General features: G+C 44.3%; 1 long non-coding RNA gene across 1 annotated transcript in view; it reads left to right on the top strand.

The window, feature by feature from the left end:
* Positions 1 to 997: 997 nt before the first annotated feature.
* Positions 998 to 24,174, top strand: part of LOC144824725 (uncharacterized) — a 127,293-nt gene continuing 104,116 nt past the window's right edge. The window contains exon 1 of the long non-coding RNA XR_013609080.1: positions 998 to 1,026. This is a non-coding gene — a long non-coding RNA (uncharacterized LOC144824725). The remainder of the gene's footprint in view (positions 1,027 to 24,174) is intronic.

The following is a 24,174-nucleotide window of genomic DNA, read 5'->3' as shown; positions in this document are numbered from 1 at the left end:
AAGTCTGCAAGGCCTTACTATGGGTGGCCTTTGAGAGCCTACTGAAGTGGTGCATAAGCTTAGAAGTCAGGAGGAACTTCAGCAGAGTAAAACCAACCAACAGAAAGCACACAGGAATAGTGCACTTATTATATGTACAAATATACCTGTGAATTAGTGCCCCCCCTTTCCCTCCCTGGGGAAAACCTCCCCTTTATCTTCTGGTGATCTTGGAACTGGCACCCTTATTATTTGAGCTCTCTCGCCGTTTCGGGGTTCTAGAAAAACAAGGAGAAAAGAAAACAAATATTTCTGGTGTTCTTTCATCTGTTGAATTAGCCCCTCAGCCTCTGTTGGGTCTTTTATGTTGTGCATCTTATTGCTCCACATTACCCTATGAGTGGCCGGAAAGCGCATTTGGACGGTGGTGCCTAAAGATCTCAACTCCTGCATAGTTTCCCAGCTCCCATTGCCTGTCTAGGATTTTCCTAGAGATGTCTGATCTGATTCTAAAAGACCAGTCTTCTTTTATAAAATAACCTGATTTGATGCTTTCCGACAGTATATTTTCTTTCAGCATCTATGTCTATGAAATTTACTATTACCTTTCTCGGGGTTTTCCTAACTGTCGATTTCCGAAAAGGGTCTCGATGTGCACGTTGTTTGTCCTCCTCCAAAACACTACTATCAAGGGTTGGTATTAATTCTTTTAATAGAGCTATCACTACTGTTTTTATATTGTCTCCTTCAAAACCTTCTGGGACATTTAAAATCCTTATGTTGTTTCGTCGTGGGTTGTTTTCAGGAATCTCGATCTTATCTTTTAAATCTTTTTCCTCTGTCTTAAGGGAACAGATTTCCTTTTGATTTGTTTCCGCTTCCCTAGTTAGTTTCTCTACAGTGGATTTCCAGTCTTTCCACTATTGAATTCACCTTACATTCTAGGCTTTCACATACTTCGTGTATTTTCCCCTTATTTTTTTCAGATATGTTGAGCCGCTCTTCGATTTCGCTAAGGAGTTTTGTCATCATCCTCTCCATCTCTAGGTGAGTCCCTTTCCCTGCTAGTACTTGAAGGGTTGCTTGCGCTGCGTGCTCAGAGGGTAACTTTTCCTGTGATGTCTCTTCTTCTCCCTTTTCCGCCAAGACTCGCAAGGCTCCACCGGGAACTCGGTCACGCCGCCAATACGGCGGTTGTGCAGGTCCCCGGGACACTTTCTAGTGGGGGGCGGGGCCCGCATCAATTACATGGTCTACGTCCTGCCCGCTCATTGGATGGAGACAGCGGGGCAACGCAGGGAAAACGGGCTCCAGGGCTGGCCAGGACCTGTTTTTTCCAGCTGGGGTGGTGGGGTGGGGGAAGGTGGTAGCCTCTCTCCTTCTTTAAAAGGGCCAGCGGAGCAGTGGAAGAGCCTCTTTCTTTCGCTGCTCCACCCTGGGACGACATCACGCTGCCTGCCACGCGCAGGAGAACTGAAGGGTGCCTCCATGTTTGTTCTCTTCTCTTTTCCCCACCCACCATCCCCGGAGGCAGCGATGTTGTTTAGGATTTTTTTCTGTTCAGATGTGTGTTGTTCAAAAAACAGTTTTTCTTTCCAGGTTGAGAGTCTTGTATTATGGTTGTTTTGTAATTTTGTTACTTTACAGGTTCAAGGTCAAGTTAGACACTTGGCAATTTTTACTTGTAGTATTTTATGTCTGAGTATCCTTGGTCTGCGGGAAGGTCATGATTGCTAGGTCAAAATTTACATTTCTTAGTAGGCATCCCTATGTTTAACAGGGATGCCTGGTGTAGGGACAGTGGTCCCCCACCACACTCCAGGGTGCGCTCACGGCCAGCCGGCTGAAGGGTGGAGGGTGGAGGTAGTTATGCTTCTGGTAGGCAGCTTGAGCCAACCCCTGCGCAGGCGCATTGGGCACCAACGTGGCATTACATCAGCCCCTGGGAGGTAGCATGAAGGGAGGAGGGGGCGTCCACCAAAGGATTTGGTGGGCACACAGGCCTCCTGCACAAGGTCACTCCGGTAAAGGGGCACCTGGCAAGTAGTTAGGAAAAAGTCATGACCTTGCACGTAGGCTCATCCAGGATACACAGAAAACAAAGTGTACATATTCCAGTTTTAGGTTAGGTATGGCTATGTATTAGATTCATGTTCAGGTTAGCCAACAAAACTTGTGTAAATATGTGCATTTGAAATATGGTTGAATATATTTGAGTTTTTTGTGTATAAAATAATTTTTGTGTTATGAATAATAATTATGTTTTATTAATTTTAATAAAATACGTCCGAGGTTTATACAACCCTTAATCCAAAGATTGCGTTTTCAATACGTTACTATCAATGCCTCGGGGAACCGGGGTGGTTCACTGGTCATCTTACTTGACAATACCAGGTCATATTGGTATCTATTAGAAGTCTCTAATATGCCTGACAAACTTGGCACAGTACTAGTGGCTTGGATCTTATCAGACTCCGCCATTCCAGGGCGCTGTTGATCTTTACTGGGATTACTGTGTGTATCCATTATAGATGGTTGACTTAACTGCCCCTTTCCCAAAGCTAAGATTTTAAAATAGGAACGCAGGGAGGGTGTTACTTTAACTCACATGAACGTTTTTGGTTCTTTCCTCCGCACTTGTTTCACCATTTTATGGGCTTGTAATGGACTTTCTGATCTTCTGGGGGCTGAGGTGAGATATTCATGATCAATGGTATCTGTCTGTTGTGGGCTAAATCTAACGTGTCAGTGTTTGCCAAAATTTGCTTATTCCTTAAGGCACATCTATTGACCTGCCCTTTTAGTAGACCATCCAACCTCCTTACCTCCGTAGCAGGTTTAATACTTGAAACACCCAACTTCTTCCCTGGAATTGGGGAGGAATTTTGAGCTCCTGCTTCTTTTTCTCAGTTCTCCTTTTTACTGGTGATATAGATGTGTTTTTATCGCGCTGAAGGAAATACTAACTCACCAGTTGCTCCTCTCTCTGAGCCGTTCAGGCTTCAATTTAAACAGGGCAGCACTGCTTGGGGCTCCTCTGTAAGAGATTCTGCCCAAGGCTCTATGACCTGCTGAGAGCCCTGCAGCAGCCTCCACCCACACTCCGGCTCCGTGGTGTGTGAGGGCATCTGTACTTCGCTTGCCTCCTGCCGTGGCGTCCACATTCATTGTATACATCCATTTTACCGAACGGAGTGAGAAGTCCGCTGTGCCCCCCATGACCTCGACACACTCTGCACTCCAGGTAGGATCTCCCACATTGCACCGCACACCAAATTACCCATGAATTACCCGAAAAGGAGAGAGAGCTGCTCGACTGTCTAACCGACGGCCGCCATTCCCCCCAGGTAAATTTGTACATATATTGAACAGGGTGGGGACCATGTGGAAGAAAAAAAAGAGAGTCCTCATTTAACAGTAATATGCTAAATTTAAAGAGAGAGAGTATTTTCTCCAATCAGAAACAAATTATAGGAAATGACCGAAGAATTTAAAAATAAGATAGTGAGTGTTGGAAAACGAGGCAGTATCTGGGAGGCCTTCACAAATAACATGTCTACATTTGTCCTTCAGTGGGAACCAAACACCCCATTATAGCGCCTGACTCTCAGAGGGTAGCATTGCAGAGCAGTCGAAGGCTTACTCAAGGGAGATGGTATGGGCTAGAAATCGCCATTTACAAGTGCACAGAAATAACACTCAATAATTGACTGTGCAGTCTATACTTTTCTTTATAAAAAAAAGGAAGAGTATATTTGTTACACATACACTACTCAATACTATGCATCAATTTACAAATGTACATAAGCTGTTGGTGTCACTACTTGACATTGCATAACCTTCCTACCCCTCCCGCAGATTGGGGGTGGGGTCTAGTACCGTCACTCCCATGTATGCATATCATCTTGGCCCCTAATGCAGTAGCTTGATCATAACCCGGAGTGCGGGCCTTGCCCACTAGCACCATCCCAGTGCCGACTCACCCCATTATCTCAACAAGCATTTAAAATGGGAACACCTGCCATGGTGACACATAACGTTGACTGAGCATCTTATACTGACCATACAGTATACACGTCTACATCTTAGTGGCTAACAGTCTGTGTTCTTCTTCACCTAACGCAGCAGCAAGAATACATACTTAGGCATCACTAAAAATGACAGTACTTATCATAGCTGATAAAAATTATGATGCATTGCAATTAAAACCCCTACAAGGCATCACCATTAAAATCACAGGATCAAGCATGTACAGCCACACACCCAAGCAGGGATGTCCAGCAACGTAACCCCACTTTGCTTATGATTTCACATTACACATGTGATTTCCAGTCCCTCAAAGGAAACAACATCAGGCAAATGCACTTCTCGTGCAATTGCACCTCTTCACCTCCAGGGGGTGCCCTTCTCCAGACATGCCCAGTTCAGCCCTTCACACCTTGGTGCAGTCCCAAATACACCCCCAGCTGCAGATCAAAAGTTCCAGCCACAGGTTGCTGTTGGAGCATGGCTGAGCCATTGAGGGGTTATTTCCGTTAAGTCCGCAGAGACTTGGGGAGGGACTCCCACACTTCATGCTGGGAAAGTCTGCTGGCACCTGCAGCCCACCTGCACCTTTGCAACCACTTAGTGGTGACCCCGTCCTCTTGGGGCCACCATACTCTGAAAACGGGCATGTCTTTATGCATGCCTGTCCAGGCCCTGCAAAGCATTATGAGGCGATCCACAGGCACCGTGAATAATAGAGCAGCGGCTCCCCTGCTGCTCGGGGAGAGCCACACTGCTATCCTGGGCAGCCTCATGCCACAGATCGACCTCTTTGGGGGCCCGGTCCTTCCCGGTCCTCTTGTTGCCAGCGAGTGGATTGCAGCTTGGGGAGCCCACCACTGGCCGCTCCTGTCAGCTCATTGGTGACCCGGTCCCACCTGGACCCCTTATTTCAGGCTCATTGGAGAGCAGCTTGGGGAGCCCACCCCCGGCTGCCCGTCTGGCCAGTACCCTCGCGTGCTGTTGCGGTAGCCGACCCTTCATTCTGGTCTACCCGCTCCTGAGGGCCGATACGGCGGCTGCATCTTGACCGGCGGGTCCTCAGGGGAGTGCGACGGCACTCCCTCTGCCTTCCTCCTGCCATGGGGGAGTGCGGCGGCACTACCCCTTCCTCTTGGCATCACTGCAGCCCAGAGTTGGGGGTCCCGAGCCTATAGGAGGTCTTCGCGGTGAGCCTATAGGAGGTCTTCGCGGTGAGCGCACCGGCACTCCCTGGCTTCAGTTTATCTCGCTTGGGGGAGTGTGACGGCACTCCCTCCTCCATACTCAGCCACCGGGTCCCAGAGTTGGGGGTCCCAGGCCACAGAACTCTTCATGGGGAACACGACTGCGCACCCCGACTTCACCTTCCGCGGGGCCTGGAGTTGGTGGTCTCGGGACCCTGGGGCTCACTTCAAGGGGAGCTCGACGGTGCTCCTTGGCATCTGCTTCTTCAAGGCCCAGGGTAGGCTCCTGGCACCCCATTTCATCTTCACTGGGAATGCGATGGCGCTCCCCAAGTTTCTCTTTGTCAGGGGCCAGGGTAGGCTCATGGCCCCCCTGGGGCTCATTCACGGGGAGCCCGACAGCACTCCCTGACTTTCCCTTTCCCTTTCTTCTGGGGCAGCACCCAGGACCTGACCCACCCTAGAGGCACATCCAAGACCAGCAGTGGAGTGCCACGCACTTCGTTGTCGGTCATGGCAGAGGTCAAAGGTCGCCTACCTTGTGGGGGGTATATCTCAGCCCCTAGGAGACTGATTTCCACAATTGTGGCCTCATCTTGCTCCTGGTGGCCAGCCCTAGCCACTGGGAGCACTTTCTGCCACCCTTCGGGTCTCAAAGAGGGGGACTCAGCAGGGAGCTGTCTTCACTGGCTCCCTGCACCAGCCTTTCACTTGGATCTTTTTCTGGGCCTCTCTTCTCACTGCGCAGAGGCCCAGGCTTCTCCTCACTGACCCTGGACTCCCTCCAAGGCGCAGTCCAGAGTCCTGGGACAGGCAGGGGGTTCCTCCTTCCAACTGCCCATGGTGTCAGGCTCCAGCACCAGTCTTCCGCAGCAGACCACACCCCAGCGAGAGCTCCTCTTCCTGTGCAAGACCTTTTAAAAGAATTTGGAGGGGGCTGGCAGGAAGGCTTTTCTGTAGTATCCTGCTCCCTCCTTCCAGCACAGGTCTCTGGATTAGTTCAAAATGGCGTCGTGCAGGGGTCTCATGCCACATGGTCTCTGAAAAGCCCCCTTCCCCTCTTGCTGCCTTCATGGCCACAGATCTGGTGCCTGACACCGGGTGACAGCTGCTGGTGGATAATCTACGGTACAAAAGGGGGCGGTGATGGACGGAGGATCTGAATCAATCAAATACTCCACCCAGTCAAAAGATCTGGGTTTAATCCATCACCGTTCTTTAGCCCACTCTGCCACCCCAGTTCAGACAGTTCAGGTGGATAATCTACAGCTCCACCCTTATCTCTCCCTCTTGGAAAGGAGACCTTCGCCATTGATAGGCTTGCAGTGAGGGGCTAGGCTTCTGATACTACAGCTTGGGGAGGAAAGTAATGAATCCATCCTGGCAGGGTCACTCCCAGCCAGGCTCTGGCTATGAGCTGGAATGGTAGAACAAGGGTACCACGTTAGAAGAACCTGGGGTTCACATTTGTTATGGGAAACAATAGTTCGATTTGGCCCAATAGGGTCCTGTGCAAACATGTGGTGCCCCCAGCGGGGGACACAAGGAACATTTTAACTAGACAATTAATCATTGAGGTAGCATGAAAGTAGTAGGGGAACATATGTGGTGTAAAATAGGCATTTTATTCTACACACGCATGATTAGGAATAGTCCAAATAATCAGGTGCTCACATTGAGTTAAAGGTGCGTAATGTCGACCCCCACAGCATGAACGTTCCCAATTGTATTGACTTATGTGAAGTTCCTATTCTGTTGTCAATGCTATGTAATGTTTTTAAGTTCACTTCACTTTGTCACATTACGCACCTTTCACTGAATGTGAGTACCTGATTATGTTGACTATTCCTAATCATGCATGTGTAAAATAAAATGCATATTTTACACCACATATGTTCCCCTACTACTTTTGTGCTCCCTCAATGATTAATTGTCTAGTTAAAATTTTCCTTGTCTCCCCCCTGGGAACCCCACATGTTTGCACAGGACCGGATTGGGCCAAATTGAACTATTGTTTCCCTTAACACTGGTTATCAGCGCAGTCAGGGGAATATGACATTTCTGGATGGCCCATAAGCCGTACAGATATGGCTTTGGACTCAGCAGAATACTTCTTTTTACACAACTTACTGTATACTTTGGTGCAAGTCTGGAATTTGTAGGCCCTAGGAAAGTGAAACTACCCCATGTGGCCCCCGTCTTCATTGGAGGAAACTGGAGGGTTTCTACAGTGGAAACAGTAAAGCACACTGACTTTCCCTCACATGTGTCTTCCCAAACTATAAAGCCTATTCCATGTCACCACCCAACTCTGCATAATTCCTGCCACACCATTTTATCTGTACCTGTTCCTGGACTGCGCACAACAGAAATCTCCCTAACACAGCCCTTACACTGGTGCACACGTGTCTACATGCAATCAGTCTGGTGCCCCTTACTCTGGCTGCAGCGTAGCGGCCTTCTCTTACAAGGGAGACAACGGTAAAGTCCACATTCAGTTTCTTTCATCATGAGTTCACTGTGTGAGTCCCAGCTTATGAAGCTCTCCCCAGTAAAAGCTCAAACATTAGGTGGTCAAAAAGCGAAAAATCAAGGCAGCTCAGATGGGGAGAACCACCTTCTAACAGTGTCACTGTCAAATCAATGTTTATTTAGACCTTAGTCTTTAAACAAATATAAATCAAATTACACAGATTAAAACATCACAGTTTGTACATTCTCAATGTTAAGAAAGTTAATACGTATTTGGTGAGTGGTCCAAAATTCGATGCTCATACTCGGGATACAGCACATTATAAAATTATATAATAAAATATTCTTTAAAATAACCTAATACAAAGTTACAATTATTTAAAATCACTACACATTTCAACTAATTTTCTCCAAGGCAACTTTTGATTTCTTTCATATAGTTCTCCACTGCAATCGCTATGTCAAGATTTGTCATTTCTGTTAATAGTTCTACTGGATTAATCCGTTGCCTTATATAATATTTAAAAATAACAGGCAGGGATAACGTTTACGCTGCTCTAATAATAATATTACACAATCTAGCAGAATGTGCAATATAGCTCCTTTAGTACCCAAACTACATTTACAATAGCAATCACAGTGTAACATTTTTCTTTTTAGTTCTTCATTTACTAGCTAGGGGTTTATACCTATTTTCAGTCTTAAAATATCCTGTCTATACCAATAGTTGGGTAAGATATCCAGGTAAGGGAACCAATTTTCTTTTCGCCATGACTCCCTCATTAATTGCACCGATTTTTTCTTCTCTAAGTATACCATATCTGCTTTTCTTGAGGCTTCTTGACCGTATTTCATGAGCTCACTTTTAGAGAATTCTACCTGCAGGGAATCATGGGAGATTTTCACCTTTATATTTTCACAGGCCTGTAATATTTTCTTCCTTGCGTCTTTAGCCCATTTAAGGCTACTTAGTAGGGTCTCTTTCCTACACCACTGTGACACCTTCTTGTATATATCTATATCCAACCACTCCCAAAAACTAATTAGAATCATTTGTGCCTGTGTGCTCCAAGCGGTTGTACCTATCTCTGTTCTTATCACTTGTATCATCGATGAGGGTGGTAATGTCAGCAGGGTTTTCAGACACTTTCCTTCCTCTAAGTACCAACCTTGTTTCCGGCTGCGGTAAAGGACCTCTGCTCCATATAGTATTTGCGGGGGGATCATTGCGCTAAAGACCTTCAACAGCGGTCTGTGTGACATATCTCGATAATCTCGAATGAATTTCTTCAGACCACAGATCGATGTGAAGGCCTTAGCTTTCTGGGCTTCTAGGTGGGTATGCCACTTTAACGCCTTGTCAAACCACACCCCCAGATAACGATATTCATTCACAATTTCCAATTTGAGATCTCCTAACACCCAGCTGAAGCTAGTCTCTTTTTTCCGAAGCATAAAATCTTAGTTTTTTCCATATTTAAAGTTACAAATTTTGCATTAAAATAATCTCTAAAAACATTTAATTTCCTTTGTAGGCCAATTTCGGTCTGATCTAAAATCACCAAATCATCTGCATACAACAGGCAGGACATTTTCTTACCATCCATTCTCGGGCTTGCACTTCTTTCAACCTCTAGAGTTGCCGGTAAGTCAGCCAAAAATATTGCAAAGAGCAGGGGGCTAGCACACAGCCCTGTCTGAGGCCGTTCTCGATTGCTATTTTTGGAGTTAGTGACCCCTCTGTGTCCCTAATTACTTGGGCCCAATTAACGCTGTGTAACTCTTTTATTATCCTCAGCAAACCCGCGGGGATCTTTTTATTTTCTAGGGTTTCCCAGAGGCAGTTCCGATCAACTGAGTCAAACACGGCTCGAAAGTCAACAAAACAGCAGCACAGCTTACCATTTTGTTCCTTTGACTTGAGTGCCGCGGCCCACAGGGCAAAGCAATGGTCGACCGTGGAATGGCCTTCCTTACAGCCCCCCTGTTCAGTTGGTACTATTGCAAACTCCTCTACCCAGTTCTTTAATCTATTCAAAATTATTTTTGAAAACACTTTTCCCCATATATCTAGCAGGTTAATTAACCTATAGTTTTGTGGTGCATTCACATCCCCTTTTTTGTGTACTGGCCTTATTACTGCTCCCTTCCAGTTCTTAGGTATTTCCCCTCCTTCTATGATCACCAGGAACATCTGAGATAGGAACTTCGCCCACCACTTCATCTCAGATTTTATTATTATTGCTGGGAGATTGTCTGGGCCTGCGGCTCGTGTTAACTTTGAATTAGCTATTGTTCTGTAAAGTCTAGTTTTAGATCTTCTACTAACCCTTGCCATGATTCTAGCCCTTCTTCTACTAAATCTCTCCGTGGGCCATAAATTTCCTTCAAATACTTCTCCCAAACTGCCTCGTCTACCGCACAATTCATTGCCCCGACTGGGTGATCTGCTGCTGTTTTGACTAGTTTCCAGAATTGTCTTAAATTCTTCGATTGGATAGTTTGCAATACATTTTCCCAGCATTTATCCTTATAAGTTCTTTTAGCATTTGCAAATAACTTTTTATATTCTCTTTTCAATTTTTCAAGGTGCATTTGTCTCTTCTGATCGTATTTCTTTCTGATCATTCTGGTTTCTTTCCTGATTTCTCTTTTTTTCTTCTGACAATCTCCAGAGAACCATTTCGGTCGTCTTGCTGGGATTATATGTTTGTTTATTTTATCTCTTTTTAATGCGATTCGAAGACATTGGACCACTTGTTCTATTTTTTCCTCAAACCATTCCAGGTCACGGGCCTCTATTTCCCCCAAAGGTAATAGTCTTCTAACAGTGAGCATCTCAACCCCTTGCGTGCGCGATGAATTTTCGCGCTGTGCGGGAGTCTTTATGAGTGGGCGGATTTCGGACAGCCCCCGGCCATCGTCTGCACACGCCCACTGTGATGCGTGATGGCTGGGGGCCATCATGAGCATGCAAGGGGTTAAGTTGGAATGCCAATGGGCTTAAGGTTGCTAGTAGATGGAGGAGAATTCTGGAGTATTAGATATTCTCAAAGAGTGAAATATTTATAATACAAGAAACCCACTTGTTGAAAGTAGAATGGGGTAAAATATGAAAAGATCAAAGATCGATAGAACATTATGTATGTACAGATCAGGACTGCTGCATAAAAAGGGTAGCAATTCTCTTTAGAAGATCCATCCAAGCATGCATGGGAAACTGTACGGTAGATTAAAATGGGTAGAGGGATTGTAGTGAAGGTTAAAGTGTACAACAACTGGTATGCAATTGTGGGATACTATGGCTCCAACATTGATGATACGTGCCTACTTCAGGACTTATATAATGTTTTTCTAGATATAAATATCCCTATTCTAATGGGGGCTGATTTTAATCTTTTGATGGATCCAATGCTAGATAAATCATCAACCAGGAACATAGTAAACACTCCAAGAATGAGATCTTTTTTGGAAAGTATGATGGAAGATTTAGGCTTAAAAGACATATGAAGAGAAAAAGGAGATACGGGTAACCGATATAAGTTTACAAATAAAAAGTATGATCACTCCTCAAGGCTTGACTTTATTGTAATGAATAATAGGATTAGCAATAAAGTTGAAAGTGTGGAGCACATCGTAGAACACTTATTGGATCATTCAGCGGTCGTCCTAGCATTTATACTAAATCAGCCATTGATACAAAAAGGATGGACTTTAAATCGGGTATTTTTAACAAACAACAATTTGGTTGAAATCCTAAAAAAAGAGAGACAAAAACATTTTTCCAGACTAATAGTCACGCAGCTCAGATGCACATATTATGGGACACATATAAAGACGTTATGAGGGGAAGATTAAATAGCGTTTCCATTAATCAAAATAAGGAAAGGAAGGCTAAAATCATAGAGCTGGAAGATAGTATAGCAAAATTATCTAAGGTACTAGAGAATTCCATGAATATACAAACACACAAACTAAATCAAGATAATTTGCAAGAAGCAAAGTATAGATTATGTAGTTTCTTAGAAGAAGAGACTACAAAGAAATGGGAAGTAAGCCAAATCTCACACTACGAATATGAAGAGGGCTGCAGGAAGCTGCTAGCATGGAAAACCAAAGCAGAAGTAAATAGGAATATCGTCTCTGAAATCCTAAATGCTAGAACGCCGATCTCATTAAGAAGATAAAGAGATAAGGAAGGTTTTAGATTCTTTCTTTAAAGATCTATGTAATGAAGATAATATAGTATCAGGGGGGTAAATACAAAGGTACTTAGAAGGTACAAATCTTACATCTCAGAATCTCGTTTGTGCGAAGATCAGCTAAGAGGAAGTAGAACTAGGACTGGGAAGAAGGAAAAAGGGAAAAGCCGCAGGTCCAGACAGCCTCCCAAATGAGCTTTACAAAGTTCTTAAAGAAGAACTGGCCCCACAGCTGATAGAACTCATAAATGGTATCTTTCTAGAAGGGCCCGAGTTGCCGCGCTCATGGGAGAAGGCAACGATTACCATTATTTTAAAACCAAATAAAAATCCCAAATGATGTGAGTCATAAAGACCGATTTCTCTTTTAAACTCAGATTACAAAATTTGTACCCAGATATTGACAAAACGGCTAGAGAGGGTGATTGATCAATTATTGCACCCTGACCAAAAGGGTTTTATAAAGGGGAGACAACTGCACGATCTAACCCTAGAAGCGATTGGCACAATAGACCTAGCAAGTACTAACAATATGCCCCTGTCAATTCTTACTTTTGATGCTGCAAAAGAATTTTATCGGGTTAGCTAGCCCTTCTTACAATGCTTAACAAAGAAACACGATCTGGGGGAGAGTTTTTTACGAGCAGTGTCAAGAATATATAAAAACCCCACAGCAAGATTTCTAGTAAATGGGAACCTTACAGATCAGATTCAAATTAAATGAGGGACCCGCCAGGGATGCCCACTCTCCCCTTTACTTTTCAATATATATATCAAACCTTTGGCAGAGAAAATTAGAGTAAACCCAAATATTACCGCTTTCAAATATAAATACTGGGAAAAAAGGTGATCCTTTATGCAGATGACCTGATGATTTTTACTAGCAAAATTAAGACATCCTATCCTTAGACTATTAAAACACTAGAAGATTTTGGTAACGTCTCAGGATATTTAGTTAATCAGCAAAAAACTGAAATAATGGAGTGGAATACCAAATGTCATAGCCCATTGGTGAAAATAGAGATCATATATTTGGGGATACAGGTGGTTCATAGCCTTAATGATTTAGCACACACACATTTTTTAAGGGTCGAAAAGGAATCAATAAATCTATTGAAGACCTAGAACAGTCTTCCATTATCCTTTTTAGGGAGATCCAATTTACCGAAGATGTCAATTCTACTAAAGTTTACGTTTATGTTTGATACAATTCCATTGGAGTTTGATCTGATCCCTATCAAGAAACTACAAGGGACTCTGAGCAGTTTTATTTGGTCAAACAAAGGGGTCAGGATAGCATAAAAAAGGTTACGTAGGAGGAATATCTATGGGGAAATTGCCAGTCCCGACCTGACTGCTTACTATCGTGCTTTTCAGTTTAAAACCTTTAGAGCTCTACTTTTGGAAAATGCCTATTATACCCCCTTTCAAAGAGTATTAACAACGGAGGAGGAAAATATGACAATTTTTTAAACAAGTTCGGCCATCCCAAATACTACAAAAAAGTGAGGTTAAAAGTTCTGAAAACTGTGAGTAGTCTATGGTACCACATCAGATGTTTATTGGAGATACCCTACTACTGCACTTCTGCCCCAATATGGGACTCCCCGGGGACTCCTGCAAGTCTAGTAGATAAAATGGCCATCCCTCTAAAACAAGCTGGAATAAACAAGAGGGGTAAGCTTCTGCAAGAAAACTGACTTGTTCCCTGGGAGGTGCTAGAGAGAGCCACAGACGGGTATCTCGATAAATTCAAGTACTATCAATTGCTGAGTTGGGCGAATAGTTTGAAAAAATGGGAGAATATAGAGGCAACAGTGAAAATGATCGCCAACTAACAACTCCGGAGAAAAAGGAGGTTTCAAAATGGTACTGGGTATTAATTGAGGCAGGAGAAGAACCCCTTCTAAAGCTGGAGGAGATCTGGAAGAGGGACCTCCCCAGTCTGAATTTGGAAGACATATGGCAAGTATCAATGTCTACTTTTTGGTCCACTGTGAAGTCCGCTCCCCTAAAAAAAAAAAACATCTCTTTACAGTGCATAGGGCATACTGGACACCATGGAAGATGTCAACATTTTGGAAATAAGAGCCGAAAAGGAGCCAGAAATGTGGAGAAGAAAGGGTGGATGACGTCCGTATGTTCTGGCGGTGCTCTCTGATAGCTCTTTTCTAGCTGGAAGTGGCTAAGATGATTAAAGAGGTTATAAGTCAAGACATTAGGATATGCCTTAAATTGGTTATTTTTGGGGTAGACGAGGGGTGCAAATTATCCAAAAATCAAAAATCACTTTTATTCATAATAGCATTCTTGGCAAGGTGGGAGATTTGTATTAAATGGGTATCACCTATATCCCCAAACAGATCCAAGTGGGTATCATCAATTTGTAGAATAAGATTGCTAGAATATAAGAGTTCACCGGAAAAAAGTAGAAATACTAGATTTTGGGAGACCTGGGATAAAGAGGAAGAGCAATAATTTTGAAACATAAGTATAAAGTGCATAAGAAAGAAATCGCTCCTATGATTTAAAATATCAATAGCTAAGTCAGAAGACCTAATGATTCACTCTGAAAAAGACTCAGCTAGTTGGTTATGGAGCTCGAACAGGAGTGTAATTGCGATTGCTTCTCCCAGTGGGGGAACTATCGGTGGATTAACCTGCTACATACAAGCTCCCAATACCTTTATTGATGTTATATGAGGACTAAGAAACACAAAAAGGGAAAGGTGCGCTTGTTAACATGAAGATTTACTCTTCCTACCAATTGAAATTTAAGGCCATCTGTACGAATTACTGGTCAGAATTTTTTTTTTGCAATTTGCAACCAGTATTTTTGTGGCTAGTAAGAGGTAGTTTGCAAATTGAAACTCGTTCTGATTGGTGACCATCTCCAGAATGTGGCCTGCTAGGGTTAGCATACCTCCATATCTGTGATCATAAAAACTATTTTTTTTTTAAAATGCAACCCACTTTTCTTTAAGGAAACTTTTTTAATTGCAGTCCTTGGGACTGCAATTAAAAAAGAAAAGTTTCTTTTTTTAATATATTCTCCGAGAGTTGGCAGTGTACCTCTGAACCACTGACTATTCTCAATTTTTTTAAATTGATAAAGGGGGAGGGGGTCCAATTTCTTTTGCAAATGGGCTATCAAGTCTTCAACTTTTTAATGTTTTGTAACCGGATTATGGGTCTTCCAAATAGCAAATTGGTATGAGAGTCACAGTCCCATTTTAGGAGTTTGTAAAAGTTTTCAAATGAAGATAAAACTTATTATGTGGTTACATACTTTAAATCGGAATGTTTCTGACCATAAAATAGGTTTGTACATATGACCTACAGGTTGGATGTAAGGGGAGAGGGAGAGGGGAGGAGGAGGAGAAGAGAGGAAGAGAGAGAGCGGGAGAGGGGAAGGGGAGGGAGCAAGAGAGGGAGAGAAAGAGATAGACTTTGACTACGTAATGAGCAAAATACTATTCTTTTCTACAGGTAACGGGGCAGGAAAGCATGAATACCTTTGAAGAGATCAGTTTTTTCTGTTTCCTGTATCTCTGTGTTCTGAAGTTATTGTAATACCACAATCAGGGGTCACCCATGAGGTTGTGCCTGTTGGGCAGTGTAAGTGGTGGTGAAGGTCAAGGCAGCACTCCTGCAGTGGCAGTGCCGGCGGCAAACAGCAGAATTGTACAGAACTGTAATAGCAACATGGTTATTGGGGTCACGCCATCATGCAGTGTGGGGCAGCCGGAGTTGGTAGGGAAACTAGCCAGTGTTTTGCGTTGGCTTTCAAGGGTAGATGTGTGGTCTACATTATTAATGTGCGGTGCATTGGTAGGTGTAGAGGAGAGTGACCATGTAGAAAGGGCCAGGAGGCTGGTGGTCCATTTGGATTGCATAGCGGGACAGGGTACATAAGGGCAGGTGGGTGTGACAGGTGCATCAGATGTGTAGGTGGTGCAGTGGACAGTAGTGGCTAGTGCCTCACAAGTAGGTAGTGGGGCACAAGCAGTGCCATCAGCAGCTTGGGCCCTATCCCTCCCCAAGGAAGTTACGCCAACAACTATGTTTTCACCATTGCCAAGCATGGGTTTGTGGGAAGTGCGTTCAGAGCCGGATCAGTTTGGCAGTTACATGGCTACAGATGTTAAAGAGAAGATTTGGAAAGGCACTTATGTTCATATCTGTGAGTTAATTGTAGATGTATATGAGTAGGAGGAGACCAAACGGTGAAAGGAGTGCTCACATTCTAGGGAGTGTGGGATTGACCTTACAAGGAAAGGGTGGAATAGACAATGTTGAATTGGGTCAACGGTTTCTCAGTTTTCCAGGCAATCATGGAGGAGCGATTCCCAACCCTGGTAGTACAATTGGCGTGTTACCAGAATAAGATAGTTTGTGTGGATGATGAGTTTGGAGACACTGCATGGAGGGATTATGACAAATAATTTTAGTGAATTAAAACCACTAGACCCACATTAGGGTGGGATTAGATTGATGTGAATGCATGGTTGCACTACATGAAGCTGCAGAAGGTTGAGGGTGCCACCAGCCAGCTCTTTTGATCGGGCTTGGGAGCAACAAGTAAGTCAGGGGGCAGGACCGAAGAGGGATCATGCCGGGACTTCAATGAAAGATCTTGCTCCAGAGCCCCAGGGGCATGCAAGTTCAACCACTGTTGCTCTTTCTGTGGCCTACCCGTGCACCCCGAGTTCAAGTGTTTTAAAAAGACAAAGGATTGAGTCCCTAAAAACAGGAATGAGCAGCCACTATTGGTCAAGCTCCCCACCCTTGGTTAACTGGCCAGTAATGATGTCATGATTGAATGTTTAGAGCAACATTGTAGCAGCGCAGTCTTTGTATGAGGGTTTTAGGAGTAGTTTCAGGATCCCAGCTGAGGGTAGTGTTGGTGTGACATATTACTTACATATTTGAAAGAGATGAATCTTGGGAGGGTGACAGATTTCATCCCTTTGGAGAATTTCTAGTGTTCCCCCTTAGGGGAAGTCCCGGAGAAAGGCCCAAGGGAGTACCGTTTGATGCACAACTTGTCTACACCAAAGGGTCAATCGGTCAATGAGGCTGTCGATGAGACACTGTGCCCAGTTAAGCACTCCTTGTTAGATCAAGCTATTGCAATGCTCCAGGAGCTGGGATCTAGGACTTTGCTTGCAAAATCAGATATAGAATCGACCTTTAGGCTGCTACCACTGCATCCTGAAGACTTTTATTTGTTGGGTTTCAAATTTGAGAATGCCTTCCAGTTTGACAAATGTTTGCCCAAAGGCTGTTCAGTCTCCTATGCTTACTTCTTGGAGTGCGTATTTAGGCAGAGATTAGGGCACCAGTGGGCACTACATTATTTGGATGATTTCCTGAGGAGTGTGGGATGGTGTTATAATTTTTCCCGGAATGGATGAGGATATTCTGGTTACCTCTAGCAAAGACCTGTGGCCCAGCTGCCACAATTGAATTACTGGGGATAGAATTGAATTCCAAGGCAGGCATTTCTAGGCTTCCCCAGGAAATGGTCACTGCATTTCCAGGGCCTTCGTGAGGAATGTCTGGGAGGTACGAATATGACACTACATCAGTTACAGGTGGTAGTTGGGCAGTTGAATTTTGAGGCCTGCATCATACTCATTGGCCACCCATTTTCCAGGCCAATTGCGCATGCCATGCCAGGTCTGAAGTTGAGCGATACAAAAGGGGATGATGGACGGAGCGTTTGAACAAATCAAACACTCACCCCCAGTCAACTGATCTGGGTTTAATCCATCACCATTCTTTAGTTCACTCAGCCACCCCAGTTCAGACATGACTATATGCAAATCAGTCTGACCCTGTGCCTTATGGGAACAGTCCAGCCCGAACTGCCAAGCCATGTCTTCCCTGGACCGGAAACAAGCATCCTGGGACCGGTTTCGGATTCATAATCCTCATCAGCCAGGCTATCTTTAATCCAGTGGCCAAGTGAACAAGGGACTCACGTCTGAGTATACCCTGCCACACTTAGGGCGAACAAAGCGATACAAAAGGGGATGATGGACGGAGCGTTTGAACAAATCAAACACTCACCCCCAGTCAACTGATCTGGTTTAATCCATCACCATTCTTTAGTTCACTCAGCCACCCCAGTTCAGACATGGCTATATGCAAATCAGTCTGACCCTGTGCCTTATGACATGAGTGTTAGTCTGCAGGTAACAGATATTCAATGGTCAAATAGCTCCCTGAAGGTCACCATTATCCATTCTAAGACCGACCAGATGGGTAGGGGGACCACATACGGATTCACTGGGTCCCAGGGAATGAGTGCTGTCGGTAATCTGGAAGCCTTTATAGTCCACTGGGTACAATGGACAGTAGGCCCCCTTTTGGTACATAAGGATGGCATGCCACTCACAAGGTTTCAATTTGCCAAGGTTCTTAGCAGGTCCCTAGTGTTAGCAGGTTTGGATCCTCAAAACTATAGTTTCCATTCATATCGGAGTGGCACAGCCACCGCTGTGGCAAGCATGGAATTGGCGGGACAGGCCGTTCAAAGGATACTTATGTGTAAGTCTGATTGCTACAAGCACTACTTGAGATAGAACATGTTGTAAATGTCCCATTTTATAACTTTTCAGTTTCTTTCAGTGTTTGGTATCCTTTTATACCAAATTAACATCAGCATAACTGGACCCTCCATGGGGTGCTGGCAGCAAGTCAAAAGAAGGTTGCAGGGGCACAGGGGTTCAAGGTGGTTGCTAACACATGGTCCTTACCTAGCAACCACAGGTGCAGTTGGCATGATCTAGGACAGGTCCTTGGGGGATGAGAAACCTGGGTGTAGTGGGTGCCCGCAGTAGGTATCCTAAGGGCATCCAGGACCCCTGCACAACAGCTCCCGAGGTGGACGAGCACCCAGTACTGGAGAGGGAAGGTTGGGCTCTCCCATAAGGAGGGACCCATCATTTGGACAGTGGAGGTATAAGAGGGAGGGTTACAGAGACATTCATGATCTCACTCGGAACTGTTATGTTTTTTGTTGGTTGCACCAGAACAGACTAATTATGGTTAGGTGATTACCATGTACTTAGGTCTCTGTTAAGGCTCGGCTTCACAACAAGATGTAAATAATGTGGTTACTGTGCAAATTGCAATGCAGCACGCGCAATGTAATTCGTTTTATTTATTTATTTACGTACTTACCTCCGTTGAGCCATATGCCGAAGTTTATTACCCCCCGCCCGCCTCACCGCCCCGCAGCACTCCCTCCAGGAGCTGCCACTGCTAATGAATCAAGCTCAGGGCCCTTTGATCATCCCATGAGATGTAAGCATAAAATACATGCAGAAACTGGCACCACCTTATCCCCCAACTATAAACCTCAACTCAGAAGCTGCAAATGTAATCAACTGATAAGCATTCAAGGAGCTGAAACATAGAGAAAGTTAGATGCTTAGAAATGCAAGTTCCCAGATTGTACAACATTCTAAACCCAATCTTGAGATCTGATCCCAAATACAAGGGTTTCAGAAAGCATCTGAAAACTAACTATCTTAGACTTTTTTCAACTGAACTTCCCACAAGACACGCGTCATGATTGAAGGATTTCAGACATGGTTTCCAACCTCAGCAGATTTAAATAACTTCCTCAGTGGTGGCTCCTCCTCTAAGGTGAAGGAGCATCGCCACATTGATTTTTAGAAGTGAAATAAAGGAAAAATAAAAGGATAATAACTGGATGTTGTTGTCATTTTATTTGTTCCTGCCACAGCAGCTTTGCGGGACGTGGCTGCTCTGAGGAGAGGAGCAGAGGGAGTGGTGAGCACACTTTGTTAGTGCTCATGAATGTTTGGCCCGCCATCGTGGAGGGGGTGTAAACATTCATATGCACCTTGCATGTTTCTCGCCCAGGCTGTATTGCAGCCTGGGTGGAGAGCATGACCAGGTTCCCAGTCCCCGTATGAGCACCAAGCCACAGCTCTCGGACCGCTGCATTACAGAGTAGTCATTGGCTATGGGGAACCTGGGTGTGCTTCCTGTTCCAGGCTGGAGCGAGGGACTACAGAGGAGAGACGCGGCAAGGAAGCAGCAAGAAGGTACATTTTTTTTTTTTAACACTCGCTTCTCCTATCTCCCCCACCCCCACCACCCCCAAACCGTGCCAGCCGCTACTGAACTTCCTCTTTTTTCTCCATGTAAGCACTCTGAAGTAACTAAAAGAAGATGTGAAGTTTTGTAAGAACCCTAAATAAATAAAGAGAGAAATACCTTTGGCCAAAGTTCAAAGTGTAAATAGGAAATTAATTTACACTATACCAGATCTATTTTTCCCCGGGACGAGTAGCACTAGTTGTTATCAAACTACAATATATCAGACCTATTTTGCTTTCTATTTAATCCTAACTTTTAAACCTTGTTTCAAGCTTCTCATCTCAGGACTTTTCAGGAATGATGGGAATGCTTCCTTCTGGTTTCCTCTACTATGTCTATTGTCTTCACTGTCCCTGTCACCACATGAAGAAATTTGCTATTAAGAAATCAGTATTTCTCATTTACCTACATCTGGCCCTTAATCCTTAAAACGTATTCTTAATTCAATGACTCATGGATCGAATACTCAGGGTAGCGTGTGGCAGTTTGTATAAGCCATGCTAACTGAGATGAAATCATAGATTAATATTTACTCCTTGACAGATGGTTTTTATTTTTGCTGCATTCGCTGTTTTTTTACAGTTAGATTTTTATGGTGTTTCTTATTTAAGCGTGCTTTTGTTTAAACTGTGTATGTTGTTTTGTGATGCACATTCTTGAACAGTGAATATATAGGCATTTTGAACCTATAATTTCTTAGTGAAATTGTAATTTCATGAGCAGTGCTTATGTGATAATGTTTTTATTACTTTAACCATTTTACTTTCCAATTAGCTTTTTAAAAAATGTTATATTATAAATGTGCCTGTATTGTAGATTGCCAAGTTAATTTACACTGGAGTCTCACCTTTTGAAAATGGAACCTAGAAACCTTAGCAATATCCTACATCCACCTTAAAGCTGGCAACCAGCCCCTGGGATTAAGTAATTTCTAGCACGAGAAATCATCCAAAGATATATAGTCATTCAAATAGAAAGTACTATTATATACCACCTAACATTCTGTTGATAGCAAAGCTGATTACACAGTAAAATGGGATGATCATCTCTATCTAAGTACACCTAGGATGATCCAAGTCCATCAATAAAGTTTAAAAAACATGAGGGATGCCACGATTTCTCAGCCATCAACTTCAAGGGCATTTTAGGGGCAATTGGAGTTCCAAGCACTGGGTCTTTGTGACCCCAGAAATGTTGCACCAATAGGTGGATGGATTAGAAAGGTCTTAAATTGACTTTGATGGAGGCTTGCTGCGTCACTAACCAGGGGCTCCAGGTCCCGCTGCTGCTGCATTTGGCCCGTGGAGGAGTGCCATAAGTTTACAGGAGTTATCCCACTGCATGGGACGTGCGCGGGACATGTCATAGCCCGGAAGAGGCTGGGCTGGGCCACCCACTGAGACTTTGCATCTGGATCTAGGTCATTCCTGAGGAGGTCTCATAAATAGAGGCACTGTCCTATTTGTTTTGATTGTTTTTAGTGCTCTGTGCCTCATTTTGTCATATTTTGATCATGGGAAAAAAGAAGGTATTTTGGGTACACCCATTGCACCACTACCATGTTCTCATTCCGCAACTGACAAATATCTGACACTTACCATGGATATGGTCTTGAATGAGATTAGGTTGGTGGAGCAACATCTTTCCCTCATCTTGGAGGACTCTGTACCAGCTCGACTCTTGAATCAGGCAAGTTGTAATACCACTGGTGGTCCTTTGGAGTCTTTACGTTCGAGGCCATCTATTACTACTGCATTAAGCCCCTCAGTTGTTCCAACCATCAAGGCCAATTTTGGGGCCGAAGGCCCAGCTAGTTTTGCCATGCCAGATGATGTTTTGCATACACCATTATAGGCCAAGTTGATGTGGACAATATCATGTGTTTGGTGGCCCTAGACCAAGATCCTAACTTAGATATTGGGCCTAAATCAAAGAGTAGGCGGAATTCTGTGAGCACAGTGATTAATAAACCTCCAACAGCCCAGGGCAAATCTGTGCACCACAAAATGCCCTGTAGTGGGGATTAGTCTGTGCAATCATCTGCTATTACATAAGATACATGGAAGCTCTTTAGCAGCAGTTTAGGTGACCTGTTTGTGCCCTACTATTGACCGGCTCGCCCATATTGAGGCGAAACTTTCTGAATCATCGGGTGCCGGCATAGTAACTTGCTCCCAGGAAACCCAGTACTAGCCAGTACCTCCTTTGCCCCAAGCCACCCCAAGTAGGGGAGAGCGGCTTGTTGTAAGCCATAACCCTGCTGAGGTCAATAGTCTGGATCTTAATGGTGCCTCCTGGATATATGAAGAGCATCCACTTATAGTCAAACAGGTGGTTAACCTGGCAGCAAGTCGTCAACCAAGCCTAGTACCCCTGCCAGTGATTGATCTCCTTCCTCCGTCTGCTCCCTACATAATTGTGTTACCTAGCTTGGAATCTACAAGGGGCTTTATGAACAAATCAATACACTGGTTGAACACAAATGTATGTGCCCATTGGGACGTTTCAAAAGAGATCCTTCTGGCAAGATGCGTGGGAGGGATTGGTGGGTTGAGTAAACGATACAATGGGGATGACATTGTTATACATTTTCGTAACCCCCTTTTTGTGAAAGACATATTGGGCCCAGCGAGGGCTGAAAGGACAAGATCCAGTCCTGTTAAGATCTTGTCACTTGTTTTTTTTACCGGCATCTGGCAATCCCCATTGTCAATATAGAAGGACCCCTTGCACCAAGCAATTCATTCTTAGATCCTCGTTACATCCACCAGTACCCCTAAAATTAGATATATGGCAGGGTTGGAAGATAATGATTGACTGGAAAGAAAGGTGTACGGCGGTATTGGTGCCATAGACAATGGAGGTATGTTTAGTAGTGAGATATCCAGCACTCACCTGCCTATTTCCCCTCTTTTATCAAGCCTTGATCATCTGGATAGGGTGTAAGGCCATGTTAATTGCCCGATTTTACAAGAAAGGCCTGAATACCAGAGTCTGAAGGTAGTGAATATTCTCCCTGAAGGTTGGAAATCCCTTATACTTTATTATGATGTAGTCTTTATACAAGAAACTTGGGACCTGAAAGAGGTAGCCTTCAATGGATGCATGTGTTTCTCCCTGCCAGCGATAGCATCACCCTCTGGACAGGCCAAAGGGGGGCTATCAATCTGGTTTAAACTTAATATTGGCTATAATATTACTCCCCTTCTTTTAGACCAGCGGGAGGTGCAGGTGTTCTGCCTTTGCTGGAATGGCATCTATAGGGTTTATATGATGAATTTTTATAATAACACATTTTTTCAGCAAGGCCCTTTGTAATTTTATGGGGTTGTTCTCTGCAATTGACCTGTTACTAGTAAAAGAGGCCCGGGCTGAACGTCCCTTTAATCTGCTAGTGGCAGCGGATTTTAACACCAAATTAGGGCATCTACTCCCCCTAACATCGACCATTTATGATCCATCCACCCACGAATTTGATCATAAGGATATGGGCACTAGGGGACACATACTGTTTTCTTTGCTGGCTGAGTGTGACTCTGTCAACAAGGCCCATAATTCTGATTTTCCAAACTTTATAGGAACGGGTCCTGGGAGTGTTATAGACTATGGGGTCAAATATGATGCCGTATGGAAAGGCTCTGAACGGGATTCGGATTCGGTGAATCGGATTTGGAACCTATGTTTCTGATCAAACCGGAGCCCTTTCTGGAGGACCAATTACAATGTAAGTAAATCATTTGGGCTGTCCCAATTGGTTCCGAACGGCCTTCGGACAGCCCGAGACATTTGGAGCCAAATTGTACAGCTCTAGGGACACAATTTCTGAACAAGTTATTATGATGTCCGATTCGGCCAGCTGTTCCGATTCGGTCTGCCCAATGCAAAACAGATGTCAGAATCTGATTTGGGGGGCATCTAGCATTCCCTCCTTCACCCATAGGCCTCCAGTTGGAGCCTGTGGTGGCACCCAGGGGACCCCTCTTACCAACCAAGCACAGTGTGGCAGGCACCAAGGGGTGCCCGTTACAGGGTGCATGGTTTTCCCAAACCACCCCTTGCCCAGATTTATAGTGACCACAGCCCCATTGCAATGCAAATAGCAGTCCAGCTAAAGCAAAATAAGCCTAAGACCCTGCTTCCTCAAGTGCTAACCGTGAGGGATGCTGGAT

The sequence above is a fragment of the Lissotriton helveticus genome, chromosome 3_1 (assembly GCF_964261635.1).
Source record: "Lissotriton helveticus chromosome 3_1, aLisHel1.1, whole genome shotgun sequence".
Lineage (NCBI taxonomy): Eukaryota > Metazoa > Chordata > Amphibia > Caudata > Salamandridae > Lissotriton > Lissotriton helveticus.
Note: the sequence above shows the minus strand (reverse complement) of the source record. Positions and strands in the feature narration are given on the sequence as shown.